At 39.6% G+C, this 16,370-nt stretch overlaps 1 non-coding gene across 1 annotated transcript; it reads right to left on the reverse strand.

The window, feature by feature from the left end:
- Positions 1-13,046: 13,046 nt before the first annotated feature.
- On the reverse strand, positions 13,047-13,152 carry LOC112084806. The gene has a single exon (XR_002898466.1). It is a non-coding gene; the product is annotated as a small nucleolar RNA R71 (small nucleolar RNA).
- Between the last annotated feature and the right edge of the window lie 3,218 nt (positions 13,153-16,370).

Raw genomic sequence — 16,370 nt, forward strand, 5'->3', positions numbered from 1 at the left:
TCAGAGAACTAAGGAATTAACAAGGTTTTTTTTTCTTGAAGATCTAACTTACATTCAGAGATTCATTAGGTATATTTCCACATATGTTCTTGTTTATTAAAAAATGACATGCTTTAGCCATTTGTATAAAAATAAAAGGGAAGATACTATATTTCTCCATGAGAAGTTTCATATAATAACAGATCTCAACTATTTAATTTTGCTAGAAAAATATCCAAACTTTTTACATTGCCAGAAAATTATCCAAAATATTTTTTCGATCCGTAAAAATTTTAGGCCCCTCCCTCTCTCTGATTTCACAGCCATTAATGAGAAAAACAGAATCGAGAAACTGTGTTAGTTTTCCGTAACAAGTGCTAATTGTTTTCGGAATAATACCACTGTTGCCCTAAAAAATATCCTCAAATTGATTTGAGGAAGAAAAAAGAAATCCTAATATTTCTTCTTTTTCTTTCAAAAATCGTGTGAGCATTGCTTAAAAGAATATGGTTGCTAGTCTAAATTGAGATGGAAACAGTGGATGTTGTGTTATAGAAAACTGTTAAGAGCAATTCGAGAAGATGAGGTATGTGTTCTTAAATATGATTTTGTTTGGGGGGGGGGAGGGTTTGGATTGATCTTTTTTTTTTTTGCGGTTAAACGATTCTGGAATTAGATATAGGGTTTGAATTTGGTTGGGTAATCGATTAGAGGTCCAATTGTTTATGTGGAAATCAATTATGGTTCGACTCTTTCAAATTTTCCTGGGAAAATTGATTTAGGTTGAATGATCAGTGACATTTTACTCTTAATGCAGTAACACTTTTAAAGCAATATACATTATCGATCAGGAGTTTCGTTTGAAGACAAACCTTTCAGCTACAATAGGTTTCGTAGAGAAAGACATGGTCATGGATCCTGATTATGTTATGCTCCATATTTGATGAATTCTGCCAAGAAAAAGAATATATGGGGGTGGTTGAAAAAGTGTGGTACAAGCTGATACACGAGGATATACATATATAAAGACTGATTTGTGAAGACAAGGATGCTGAAATCAGGCAGATGTGTGGTGAAGATATGACTACAGTAGACTTCAAGGAGAATCTGATAAAACTGAACACGAAGAACCATATAGCGACTGATGGTGGTAATAAATTAGAGGAAGATTCAGGGTGAATATCTGGTGGTAGAGAAGTATAATATAACTTCTATAAATTAGTACACAATAAATTAATAATCACTATAAAATAATTAAAAAAAATTGGTCCTGAGTGAAAAAAATGTAAAATTCCATCAAATTCGTTAAGATAATAATTTATTTGAAATCTCTGTGTAAATAAATAGTCCCAACAAAAATATAAAATAATAATTTTATAAATTTAGTTATATATAAGTAAGATAATATACTAACATATGACTAATATGTTTTTTTGTTTTGATTTAAAGTTCAGATTTCATTAAGACTCACTTTTTTACTTATATATATTAATCTCTTTTAATATTATTTTTTCTATCGGCATTCCAAATTTGTGAAGTTTTTTAGATGTGATAACTAATTGTCTTAACTGTTTTCAAATATATTTTGGTATTATCTTTAGTTTTATCTTCAACATTAAGGATATTAGCCTTTACATTTCTATAAAATTTTGTACTAGTGGCTATGTATATTTAATATAGATAAACTAATATACAATTAACAATTATTCTATTGTGATTACTAAGATCACTAATTATAATTATTCTTTTAGTGCATATCATTTTACAAGCAGATACATATAGATTATTAAATAGAATATTATTTGAAACAAAATTTAAGAAAAAGGTGGACAAAAAAATATTATTTCTTTATAAATTAATAATTAATATCATAATAAATTAATAAAATATTATGGTTCTGACATTATTAATTTATAGAAGTTTGTAGTATGACTTGGTGATTACTGATCATAGATTCGAGTTTTTTTTTTTTTTTTTAGGAAGTCTGCAATGAAGAAACTGGTTCTCCATATGATAATGAAGCTGAAGCAAATGTAAATTCTGGTCCATGGAATGTTGATGATGGCGAAGCCAATTAAATTCTGGTAAAGGGGATTCTAATGATGGTGAAGCTGTGGTTGGTGATGAAGTTGATGAATTGGAATTCGAGAGACAATACTTGGATTTTGAGCATCCTGATCCTGCAGTCGACACTGGTGATAAACTAAGGAATCCTGTTATCGATGCAGCAGAACTGTCGATTGCAATAAGGTGAAGATGAACCGAGAGCTAGCAAACGAGCTCTCCAAGCTTTTATAGCAATTACAGATTGCAGAGAGCCGCGAGGTGTACAGCGAGCCGACCTGTAATCCGATGATCTTGGTGTGCATAAACAAAAGGCATCCGGAGAGATGCGTAGAAATCAGAGCTAAAATTAACAATCCCTTGAATGGCGAACTTGTCTTTTTCCTTTAAAAGAACATTGACACATTCGCATGGAAAGCGGAAGATATGTCGAGAATAAGTATCAACGTAACGTGTCACTAGCTGAATGTCGACCCAAATTTCAAACCTATAAAGCAGAAGAAAAGGAAGCTCGGTCTAGAATGATTCAAGACCGTCAACGACAAAGTGGAGAAGTTACTTAAGGTTGGGTCGATAGCTGAAGAAAAATATTCGGACAGGCTCGCTAACCAGTGAAGAAGAAAATGGGAAATGGCGAGTCTGTGTCGCTTTCATGGACCTCAATAAGGCATGCCCAAAAGATAGTTTCCCGTTACTACACATCGAAAGACTTGTAGAAGCAACAGCAAGAAACGAGTTGCTTTCATTTATGGATGCCTTCTCCGGATACAACCAGATTCTTATCCATCCCGACGACAGGGAGAAAACAGCATTCATAACCGATCATAGGATATAGTGTTACAAGGTGATGCCCTTTGGACTAAAGAACGATGGAGCGACCTATCAACGGATCGTCAATAAGATGTTTGTGAACCAGCTTGGCAAGACCATGGAAATCTACATCGATGACATGTTGGTAAAATCACTCGAGGAAAAGGACCATGTAACACACCTACATGACTATTCCAAGCAGCTCAACCTACACGATATGAAGCTGAACCCAGCAAAGTGCAGATTCGTTGTGACCTCGGGTGAATTTCTTAGATATATAGTAACTCACCGCGGTATGGAACCAATCCGAAGCAGATTAACGCGTTGATCAAAATGCCATCCCCTAAGGCGAAGCGAGAAGTCCAAAGACTCACAGGACACGTAGTTGATTTGAACCGTTTCATCTCACAATCCAGTGATAAGTGCTTGTCGTTTTATGACAGGTGTGAGACGGCTTTCCAGGAGCTGAAAACTTATCTGGCAAGCACACCCGTCTTAGCCAAACCAGTAGCAGGAGAGCTCCTCTTTCTCTACATTTCTGTCTCCGCAACTGCCATCATTGGAGTACTGATAAGAGAGGAACACAGCGAGCAGAAACTCATCTTCTACGTCAATAAAACCCTAACTGACGCCGAGACTCATTATCCATAAATGTAAAAAATGGCGTTCACCATAATGATGTCAGATAGCAAAGTGAGGCCTTACTTTCAATTGCACTCAACAATAGTACTCACAACACTTCCTTTGTGCTCAATTCTGCATAGTCCGAGTCGGTCGAGACGGCTTGCCAAATGGGCTGTAGAACTTAGTGAGTACGAAATAGAGTATCGGGACATAAGTTACGCAAAATCTCAAGTACTGGCGAATTTTTAGGTCGAACTACCAAGAAGCCCACTTCGGAGAATATTTGGACATTGCAAGTCGATGGATCATCGTCAAAGCAAGGCTCAGGAGTAGGAATTTGTTTGACTTCTCTGACTGGAGAACTTCTTGAGCAATCATTTTGCTTCAACTTTCACGCCTTAAACAACGAAGTAGAGTATAAAGCACCAATAGCCGGACTAAGATTAGGACTCGGGATTAAAATCTAAAAAATAAGGGCATTCTACAACTCCCCGTTGGTGGAATCAGTTTAACAGAGAGTACAAGGTGAAAGACGAATCGATGGAGGCTTACCTCAAAGTTGTAAGAGATTTGGTGAAGCAGTTTGACGAGTTCGAGCTGACCCGCATACCCCAAGGTGAGAACGCTCCAGCAGAATTCCTGTCGAATTCATTGAACGACCAAGCATCCAGGTAGTAGAAGGCATCCAATTAATCAGCCCCCCCCCCCTCGAGGAACACCACAAGCCCAACGATCTGGAATACAACGACGGAGTAACATCAATGGAAGAAGACGCCTCGTCAACAGCAACAAAATACAGTTGCGACAAAGAATGGCTAGAAGTAATCCGTGTTTACATTGCAGACGGTGAAGTTACACCCTACAAATGTGAGGCTCGGAAGCTCCAGGACTAGGCCGCGAGGTACATACTCATCCGAAGCGACATCACCGTCTGATGACATGCGTCGAAGGAGCCGAGGTGAGGAAAATAATGCACGAAGTCCACAGCCGGGTGTGCGGCAACAATTCCAGTGAAAGGTCCCTCGCAATCAAGATAAAGCGGTATGGCTATTATTGGCCAACTATGTTAAAGAATTGCAAGAAATTCACCATGAAGTGTGAAAAATGCCAATAGCACGCGCCAAATATACATCAGCCGAGAGAGCTGCTATCATCAATCTCATCGCCTTACCCCTTCATGAGATGGTTAGTGGATATTGTTGGACCCCTACACAGGTCGAAACTGAAGAGATTTTTGCTTGTCCTCACTGATTATTTCTTAAAATGGGTCGAGGCTGATTTCTACGCCAGCATAAAGGATGCTCAAGTGGAATACTTCGTCTGGAAACATATCATATGTCGGCATTGAATTCCCTATGAAATTGTCACCGATACTGGATCGCAATTCATCTCCACCAGGTTTGAAGCCTTCTGCGAAAAGTGGAAAAGTTGCCTAAGTAAGTCAACTCTGAGATACCCTCAAGGTAATGGACAGGTCGAGGCGGCCAACAAGACGATTCTAGATGAGCTTAAGAAGTAGTTCAACGTTGAGAAAGGACAGTGGAGTGAAAACACCACACCAAGCTACAGTAGAAATGCTGTTCACTCTTGTCTACGGAACCGAGTGTGTAATTCCTCCTGAGGTGGATTTTCCCAGAATACGACAAAGACTCTTGCCCGGCCAGGAAGGCCTGAACCACTTAATGATTCTAGATGAGATCGACTTAATTAACGAGAAACGAGAACAGGCCCTTATATGAATTCAGAATTATCAGCAAGCAACAACAAGATACTACAACAAAAATGTTCAAAATAAGAGATTTTAAGAAGGAGAGCTGGCCTTACGTAAAGTCTTCCAAAACACTGCCAAAAGGAAAGCAGGGAAGCTCGGAGCGAATTGGGAAGTACCTTACGAAGTCACCAATGTAGTTTATCCAGGAGTTTACGAACTAGCAACCATGACGGACGAAACAATCCCAAGATCGTGGAATGCCTTGCACCTGAAGACATACTACTACTAAGGATGCACCATGACACACATGAACTACGGAACGGCTTGATCTCTGAAAAGGGTACTTAGGCAGCCAATCCTCGGAAGGATTCAGCTGACCCCCCTCCTAAAAACGGGGGGAGGGGGTGGGTTTAGACTTTTTGTTTCGGTAACTTGCATTCAAGTTTGGCTCATTTTTTTCATTCTAAGAATTTTGCTTCGCCTCGTTTTAAGCTTTGCCTCTGCAAAATTTTTGTATTACTTAACTATTTCGCATTTAACTTTGGTCCGCCTTAACTTTGGTTCACCTTAAAGTTATCGTACTTAGTCATTATTTCACTACTTAGTCATTTTTGAAAAATTCTCTACTTCACCTTGTCTTAATCATTTTGCAAAAACCTCTGCTTCGGCAAAAATACCTTCTGCGTCTCCTTGACACGACCATTCTACTTAAACGTTTTATCTTTACAAACTTCACGTCGTCTCGCTGCTGGCCACAACGGGACAACATACACAAATCCTCTACAAGGATTTTATACCACCAATTCACTATCTTATACGGAAATATAAGTCAAGACTTCATCATAGTCCCTAAAAACCGAAGTAAATTCTAAAAACCCGGAAAAACACCTTTTTATGTGTACACCATCTCGGAAATGCCGGTCTTTAAAGACGACTTGGAAATACCTTAACCTCGAACTTGGAGATCTCTCAAACTATTTCGTCACTTGAAAAACGCTTCATCATGTTAAATTTATCTCGTAAAAGCAATTCGACGCAACAACTCATGTTACTAAAGAAACAATTCCTCTTCAAAGAGGGATCAAAAAGACAGTAAATCACGGAATTCATTCGTCTAGATAACAAAAGATAAACAAATTCATAAGTGGATAAAGTTATCCATGCATAAAAGGTTTAAAAGAAAAAGAAACAGCAAACCGCGGATAAAGCCGTCTAGGCAACTTAAAACAAGAACAATCTCCCGACAAAAAAAAAAGAGGAGTAAGCAAATCATTCTTGGGCACACGACTGATGGGCCTCATGGTCGCAGTTATTTTGCAGGCCTGTTGGTCTGGAGTTTTAAATTTATAAAACCATAATGTCTGAAAGTGCACAGATGTACGTTATAGGACTTACGGTGTCGATCCACAGAGAAGATGTCTAATTTGCAAGGAAACACCAAACTGGGATAGTAAGCAAAGTCATAAACTCATGGGGGTTTTGAGGTTGTTGGTTACGGGAACTAAAAATAATCCTAACATAATATCTACGGGAAACTAAATGCAATGTAAATGAGTTGCTAAAGAAATATTTGAAAGGTGTTCGACTCAAACTGGGATGTAGACTCATAGGGGGCGATTCAAACTTCTCCAGTTTACCCTAATCGATGTCTAAGCATTTCCAATTACTCTCTGGGCGATTTATCCTTATTTATTTCCAGTATCTTCATTGAACTAGAATAGGCAGATGTATGGCTAACCAACTCTTGTCATTTTAACCAACTAATCACTTAAATCTGACAATTAACTCTCGCTCTCATGCCAGGAATAAGATCATGCATTTACTACTGAATTCGTTTGCTCACATCTTCTCTACAGGTAACTTTTGACTCCTGTAGCGACTATGTTCTTCTGAAGCTAGGTACATATGATCTGATACAGCACTCTCATGGCTCTGATCGATCCTAGGCTCAGAGATTAGGTCATGAATCTAAACTCATGGCAGTATAAACAACTTAGAAGAGATGAGATCTAGAATATGGCTTAGAACCCTAGAAATCCTAATCGAACATGTATCATTCGAAACTTGACTCTCTCGGACGAATCTAACATGATGCTGGAAATGATAAGAGACATGAAATATGCAGAAAAATGAAATGGAAAAGCTAATTAGATAAAAAGGAGAAAGAACAATGGATCCAGGGAAGATTTCCCTTCTCCATCGCCTAACCCTGAGAAAACAAAGTTTGGTGGCTCAAAAACTCATTACAGGAGCACACACCCGATTAGAACTACTAAGAAATGTATTTATAGGTCTTAAGGTATCCCAGGTCTCATTTAGGGCTTCTCTGAAGATGAATGACGAAATGGGCTTTGATGTTTGGCCTTGTGGCTCGACATAGGTCCACCGCGGATAAGAGTCTTCCGGGGCAGGTAAAACACTTGTTTGCCGCAGGTGAAGGTCTTCCGGGATTGGTGAATTTGGTCAACTTGCTCTTCATGTATCTTTTAATTGCACTGTTAGATTGTCCTGATGTAAAATGTTATGGAAAGCTTGTTGTCTTCTTTTGAATATCTCTAAATTTGAGCTGGATCAGACAGTGAGAAAGTCTTCATTTGATGCTGAACTTCGGACGATCTGACTCTGAGCTAAAAATGTGGATTTCTTCCATTTTGCCATGTTTTTCCCTAAGTTTCCTGAAAAAAGCCTTGAACTACAAACATAGAAAAATCATAAGAAAAGTTCCTAAACTGATTAAACCTTTGAAAAAGCATTAGAAATCAATGGTGAAAATAGGTAAAAATACGGTGTTATCAATGACTCGGTGATGGCTTCGACAGCAAGGTTGGCTAAGCCTGGAGTGCAAACGTTCGACCCGGTGAGATCCGAGATTCCAACATAAGCCAAAACATCTTCCAGTGATGCATTCCCAAGACGTAAGTCTACGGAATCTGGTGAAACCAGGGTGAAAAACAAATCACCTCAAAGGTCGGCCGCGATGCGCTCGAACGCCTCATCTGCTCCCGTCAGATCGGCAATCCGACCTATCAACTTTTCCTCCTCGGCGTCGAGAGTCGGGGCGTTGGGCTTTCGAAGGCCACCGATCATAACGAGGTTGCTTTTGATCTGGCCAAGCTCATTTTCGTTGTCCTTGGCTTTCTTAAGCGCTTCAATGGCTTTCTCCACCATGGAAGATGCTCTAGGTACTTAAGCGCTGCCTCACGCCTCGACTCCTTATGAGTTCGCTTCAACTGGGACTCAAGCAAGACATTTTTCGCCTCGATACACCTCTTTAGTGAAGCAATCTCAGCGCTCTTCCAAGCCCGGGCCTCTTCAAGACAGGCAGCCATGTCCGCAGCCTTTTCATAATCAGCCATGTCAAAGCGACAATCATCCTTGCACATGTCCGCCTCATAGCCAGCCATCAGTTCGTTGATAGCCGCAAAAACTACAAGAAAGAAGGAGCGAAAATCTGTGTCTATATTTAACCAAAAACAGAAACAGAATAAGATTATAAAGTTATCTTCGTGCTGCGCTGAGCCATTGTAGCATAGGACTTCGCCCTCTTAAGCCTTTTGGGAGGAGGGAGCCGGACATTGGCGTTGTTTACTTTCGAAAACAGCATTGCCGGTGAGGTTGCATCGTCCACTAAGATCTTTTGTGGAGCTGGCTCGTCAATCGCCCCTTTACGCTTTTTCTTGGACGGCTTGTCATTCTCGGTGACGACCCCTTTGTCTTTGTCCACAACAGGACATTTGCTGCTCGGTGATTCATGTTTCACGAGAGCGGAAGCAAGAGGCCTTGCTGATTGAAGAAGGACAAGTATCGCCAACGCGGTTGTTGTAGGAGGATCTCGTGGCTTGCTCGGAGTTTTATTTTGTGCAAAATTGTCAGTTTTCGCCTCGGCGGCGCTCGCACCAACGGCAGTCGCTTCGTTGGTTACCTTTTCGACGTTCACCTGATTCTCCTGAGCAGTCCTCTCTTCACCTTGTTTAACAGTTTCCTCGGCTCGTCTTGAAGCTTTTTCAGCTTCCCTCCTCTTCCTTTCTCTAAGGGTCACAAAAAAAAAAACATCTTGTCTCTAGTATCTCCTGAAGAATTGGATGATTCTGAACTAACAAGCACTGATAACACCTGATTTTGACCGTTTTTATGGAACACTTTCAATATCTTATGCAGGTGTTTCACTCATTTTTTTATAAGTTTTTTTCATGTTTTAAAGTTTTAAAAGACTTTTCAGGAAACTTGGATTCTTGGAGTGCATTTTGGAGCAAAAGTACATTTTTGGATAAATTCAGGTCGTCAGAAGTTTGGCAACCAAAGAAGACCTTCTCACCTTCTGTCATCCCCACATTTTGAGATATAATAGAAGAGACAACCAAATTTCCAACACATTTGGAATCAATGCAATCCAACGGTTAGATCTCCAGATATCATCGATGCACTAAAGGCCAATCAAAACAGTCCGAGAATGGACAAGAGTTTTCACCCGCAGCAAAAGACCTCCCCACTGTGGCTCACGCCCCTTCACCAGCGGTGGACCTCTACCCGAGCCTCAGAAGCCCAACTAAGGCCCAAGACCCTTTCTGCACTCATTTTACAAGCCTTAGACGCATAGAAGAGGAGAAACACTATAAATATTCATTTTTAGGTCTTTTGTAAACAAGCCTCTTTCATCTCTTTGAGAGAGAACTTCATCTTAGTTTTAGGTTTTAATTTTATTCACTTGTAGAAGATTTTCATCGCCAAACTCTGTCTTCAATAAGAAAAGTTTTTCTGCATCTTTTGTTTCTTTACTTTATTGTTTTTTCGTTCTTAAACCAATGATGATGTCAAGCTCAGCCATGTCTGAGTAGTCACCTTGTTGGGTGAAGGGACCATCAAAGGAGATCCCATGTTCGAATGACATCTAGGTTTTTAGTTTATATGATTTCAATTTTTTAAATGATTCTCCCATTCATCCCAATCTCAAAGCGGTTCTTTGGATTGATCATCCAGAGTCCGATGCAAGGTTGAATCCGAGCCACGAGAGTGTTGTATCTGGGTTATCTGAACTGGATCTTATGGACGTCCCCGTCGTAGGAGACGAAAGCTACCTACAGAGATTACATAAGCCGAGATGGGTAATGATCTGAAATGCATGATCTTATTCTGGCATAAGAGTGAGAGTTAATTGCCGAGAATAAGTGATTAGATTAGGGTGACGAGAATTGGCTAATCTTATAAATGTCTATCCTAGTTTCAGAATCATAGAAAATCCTTACATAGATTCCCTGTGTCATAGATCATGAACCCTAGAGATGAATAATGTGCTACGTGGTGAGGGAACAAGTTTTACCCTAATAAAAACAAATAAAAACCGCAAGTGCACAGCTAATCAGTTGTAGTACTTAGGGATCGAATTCACAAGGATTTGTGTGCTTATTATTTTTCTATATTTTCTAAGTTTATGTCTAAACTAAATCAGTTTTTAAGGGGTTTGGTGTTTGTCACGAATTATACATATCTAAAGAAAGCAAAAAACTATATCCTAAAAAGCAAGTAAAAAATCGAATGAAGGCAAATTAAGCAAGCAAGAATTCAAACTAAAGCAAGTAAAAATGCAGATCTAAAAAAAGCAAATGTAAATCGATTAAGTTGTAAACAATGATTAAAAACGCTGGACTTTCGGGGACTCTACATGAATCATAATCGGTTTCAACACTAAGGATCTTAGATTGGGATTGACGGATATCAAAATATTAGGGTTCTAAAACTAGAGTACGGCGGTATGACTACGTCACCATCGTGATAATAACCAACTGTCTCTCGCAACCCTGACCAGTAAGTTTCCACTCTGGCCCTGGAAGGGAGGAGACACAAGAGCTTGTACAGGACTCTTCAGTACTCACGACTTCGCCGTTGGTAGGTCTCCACTCCTACAGAAAAATAGCCTGTTTCATTCTAGGGTGGACACTTAATGAAAACTTTCACAACACTAACTATCTAGATCAGATACGAGGTGATCAATCAAGCATACATGCATTAAGATTAAAAATAAACAGAGAACATAGTTAAAATCCCAGATCTAAAAACCTAGATGTCTTATTCAATTATGAGAGCCCTTTTCGAGAACCTTATGCCCAACTCGGGATCTACTCAGAAATTGCTGAGGTCGACATCATTATTGGTTTTAATGAAAGGAATCAAAAACAGTAAAGAAAAGATATGAAAGAAAGCTTCTCAATTGATGAACTCAAAGTTGGAAAATCCTCTCTAAAAACCTTATAAAATGGCTGGAAAAAAAGAATTTCTGTAAAAGTAAGAAAGTTGATATCTTAAAATGAACTAAATGACAAGTATTTATAGTCTTCAATACTCCAAGGTCTCTAGGGTTCCGGAATTGAGGCTGGAAAATGACTTGGGCTTCTTAAGTCGGAGATGTCTGGTCGCGGTCGCGCAAAGCGTGACCGTGGGGAATAGGTACTTGGCTGCGGTCGCGTTGCTCTGGCCGTGGTGAATATGCTGTTGGCCGCGGTCGCGTGACTTGCTGGCCGTCGTCAAAATGTCTCTGGGTCAAATCGAATATCTTGAGGCCCAAACGTTGGAATGTCTCCAAACCAAGTGCATTTGAAAGCTGATTGAGTCTTCTGTTAAGTTTCCAATTTTGGGGGTGATCAGACGGTGAGAAGGTCTTTGTCTCTCCATGAGAGTTCTGGCGGTCTGAATTTATCCAAAAAAGTCTTTTTGTTCCAGTTTGCACATCTTTCTCCCAAATTACCTGAAAAGTCTTTTAAAATCTGAAAACATAGAAATCCTTTGAAAACCTTTAAAAATGGAGTAAAAACACCTGCAAAAGATATTAAAGTGATCCATAAAATTGGTCAAAATCTGGTGATATCAATGAACCCTAAACCCAGCGCTGTTTTTCATATAGTTTTCAACCGATTTTATTTCAAGCTTTTTAATTTCCTGCTTTTTTAATTTCCTGCATATTTAGATTTAGTCACAACCAAACCCCCCCCCCTCTTTTATCTGACTAGGTCTACAATTGTTTTTGGCATCAGTTAGGAGTTCTCAACACACAAATCCATGTGGATTCGATCCCTAAGTACTACTGCGTTTGTTGTGCACTTGCAGCTTGTTTAGAGTAAAACTTGTAGTTGCCCACTGCACCCATGAAAGAGAACTTTCGAGACTCAGACGAAGAACGCTCAAGATGGCCGATCCAAACGCCTATCGGGAAAATTCTTTAAACCATGAGCAAGATGGTCACAACAGAGATGATGATGATCGTGATTTCATTCACCATGATGACCGAGAGGTTGCTCATGAAGCAGATGGCCAGCCACAACTCGATGGAGAGGGAAATCAACTCCCTAGAAATGCTGCTCAAGCCGCTGATAACCGAAGGAGACAAGACCAGGCCAACCCTGAAGAATAAAGGGATGATGAAAACATTGTTCTGCCTAATGGAAGAGGAGCAAATCGACATATACAACTTGGCAATCCTGCGAGAAGATAACGCCGCAATAGACTTGTTGTCGATTTCGATGCACCTCACCAACATTTGCAAAACAGATCAGCAATTCAAGTACCTGTGCCAGCAAGAGGTGATTTCGAGATAAAACTGTAGATTGTCTCCCTGGTGAAGCAAATTCAATTCCATGGAAACTTAACTAAGCATCCTATGGATCACATAGATCTTTTTGAAGAAATCTGTGGCATGGTGAGAACTATTCCAGGTTCCACATATTATGTGAAGTGTAAGCTTTTTCCTTTCTCTTTAAGTGATAAAGCATTTAGATAGTTGAAATCTATGCCATCTGGCTCTATTACTTCATGGGAAGATAAAAGTCAGCTTTCCTGAACCACTTTTACACAAAGTCAAGATCGAACCAGCTGAGAAACAAGATCCAAAGTTTCCAACAAGGCCCCGTGGAATCATTCTATGAAGCATGGGAACGATTCAAGAAATATGAGAGAGACTGCCCTCATCATGGTTTCTCTGGAGCAAATCTGCTAAGCACCTTCTACAGAGGAATTCAGCAGAAATATCAACTTTCTCTTGACACTGCCAGCAATGGAGATTTCGGTTCAAAAACTGTGACACAAGGGAGAGCATTCATCGAAAACTTACAAAAACTGTGACACAAGGGAGAGCATTCATCGAAAACTTAGTTGTGGCCAACAGCAACAACAATCCTGAGTATAACAGATCAAAGAAAACTATCATTAGTCATGAGTCAAAGGAGATTGCTGAGCTAAAAAGCATGGTAAGTCAACTTCTTAAATCTAAAAATAAGAATATACATGCTTGTCATACTGCTGCAGGAAATGAAGAAGATGGAAGATATGAAGATGATGGCATATATTCTCAAGAAGAAGAAGTTAATTTCATGGGATCTCAAACATGTGAGAGCCGGTTCAGTCCAGCTTTTAACCACAACTTCAGGAATGCCAACTTCAACAATCTCTCATACAGGAGCTAGGGAGCCGAGAACCCCCAAAACCAGCCTTATCTGCAGCAGCCAAGAACCCTGTGGCCGAGCTTCTTTTGCTTTCCCGTCGTGATTAATTTCCCGATTTCCCCAAATCGGAACTTCAAAATCCTAATTTATTCCGGAATCAAACCGGGAAATTCCTGAAATATCTTTTCCGTGTTAAACACGCCAAGGTAAGTCCTTAAAAGTTTTTAAATAATTTTTTCTTAGGAAAAAACACTTTTTAAAAAGAAAAACAGGATTTCAAAGATAAAAAAAAACTCTTTTTCATCATCTTCTCCAACAAGCTTGGAGATTTTGAGAAAAAACCAGATTTCAAAGTTGACAAATCTCTTTCAAATCATCGAACCTGTATCACTTTTTTAAAACAAGATTCCAAATCTGTCATCACATCACACTCTCATCAAGGTATGGATCCAAATTCTTCACTTTTTTCATTTGAACTCAAAATTTAGGGTTTCTTAGAATCAGTAAGAATTCACCTTAGGATGATTGCAGATTGTCTTTGAGCTCGACTAGATTTCTGGGTAGTTTAATTGCATGATTTAACACCTAGACTCTATAGATTTATGATTTTTGAAAATTGAGATTTGAACACTTGCAAAAATCGAATTTGAAGAACTGTTTAGTTTAGCATTAGCGAATCTGGATTGCTGGGTTACTATTGATAGATAATATGGTTATATTGCATATGAATTAGCATCAATATCATCTTGCTTTGGAAATCTCATATGTAGAACATCACTATCCCAAAATCGATCAAGAACTCCCAGTTTTGCAATGTTAGATTCAGTTACAGTTTGTTGTAATGTGAAAGAGTTTGTGATAGCTGTATGAACATCTTTGCTCATAAAAATCGATTCACAAGCAGCTTCACTGATTCTCTGTCTCGAGAATTTTGTTTTGCAGGTCATGGAACTTTCCCGAGCACGCCTCATTCGCACTAATAACAGTCCTCATGCGAAGAATCCACATTCCCAGGAGACATATGATGCATTGAATAAGACGCAGCTGAGTGATGATGAAACTTTCTCCACCTTCATATCTGCGCAGAGAAGAATCTTTTCAGGAGAGATTGAGAGGGCCCCCACTTGAAGATATGTACCTCGGAGAGCCAAGTCTTCCTCTAGACCGAAGGATAAGTTTGTTGGTCACACCATTGATCCAGACATCAACTACTTGGAGTAACTTGAGAAGCTGAAGATCAAGCCAACTCCAGAAATTGATTACTCTACTCTTGAGATGCTTGGAATCAGAGAGGATGTGCTATGGTATCTTGATAAGCTTGGAATCAGATCATTCATAGAGCAGAGTTTTCTAACTTATGAGAGACACACCAGAGAGTTCTTGGGATCAGTGAACTTGTGCTACAAGAAGAGAGCTACTCCTAAAGCTCTAGATGGCACACTTTCCTTCTCTATTGGAGGACATCTCTATTCTCTCACCATTTTAGAGATGTGTGAAGCCTTGAAGCTGCCATACTGTGATGAGATTTCTTTGGAGAGAGATCCAGATGAGGATCTATGGAGATTGATGGGTCATGGAGTATATGACAAAGGGAGATCCAAAGCGTCACTTCTCTCTCACCCTGCAGTTCGATATGTGCATAATTTGTTGGCACACACTATGTTTTGTAGAGCCAACCAGACGAATGTGCTCAAACCCAAGCTGGTGACACTTCAGCTACCCTTCACAGATCATCCAAGGTTCCCTTGTTTTGCTTGCATCATTGGCAAGAACCTAGTGAAGGTTAAGCATGAGATGATCACTTCTGGGTGCCAAGACTTCTCACCAGCATTTGGGAGCATCATTACATCGCTTATGATTGCATTAGGAGAGGATTTTTCAGCTGAGACACCTCTTAGGGAAGATTGGTTTGATCTCTCCCAGTTCTCCAGAGACAGGACTATTTCCAAGGCCAAGATGGATCCCATTGGATTTGCTTACAAGTTCTGCACTAGTACCTCTCCATACAGGTTTCTCCTACCATCAAATTTAGTGCCTTGAATCCGAGATGGAGCAGACCCAGGATAGAGACCAGAGACTCGCGATTTCTTACCATCTGTTCCACTCCTTCCCTTGGCCATGAAGCAATTTCTGGGTGCAAAAGCCAAGAGAGAGGTAGCTGCAAACAGCAGGAGACTTTAGCCTGCACCATCATCATGTCAAGCCAGTTCCTCTCACAACAAACCATCCACTAGGAGCGATGCAGAGTGTGCAGCTTTGAAGAAGAAGCTTGATCAGCAGGAGAGGATCAACAGGTGCATGAATAAGTTCCTGAAGAAGAACCACAGGTTTGATGATGACTCCTCTGCCACAAAGACAGACAGCAGCCAAGAGACATAGACGCTTATCCATCACCTCGCCATACCCACGGTTCTATCATCATTTTTTTCTTTTATTTCAGACTCTTTAGCTTTTATTTACTATCTTCTCACCAACTTTTCACACTGGAGACAATGTGATTTAAGTCTGGAGGAGGATGTCGATCCGTAGTGATTTATTTTCTTTGTTTCTTATCTTTTTCTGCAATATTTAAAAAATTTTATGCTTATTAAAAGACCTTTAGTGTTTTTCAGGAATGTTTGACACAAAACTATGATGAGTAAGACCCATATGCTTCTAGACTTTACATGATAATTCTTTTTGCGGTTAGTACTAGAATACTTGCACTATGAAAATTAGGTGGTAGCTAGAATACTTGCACTACGAACTCCTAC

This window comes from Eutrema salsugineum, unplaced genomic scaffold (assembly GCF_000478725.1).
Source record: "Eutrema salsugineum unplaced genomic scaffold, Eutsalg1_0 scaffold_4, whole genome shotgun sequence".
In the NCBI taxonomy this organism is placed as follows: domain Eukaryota; kingdom Viridiplantae; phylum Streptophyta; class Magnoliopsida; order Brassicales; family Brassicaceae; genus Eutrema; species Eutrema salsugineum.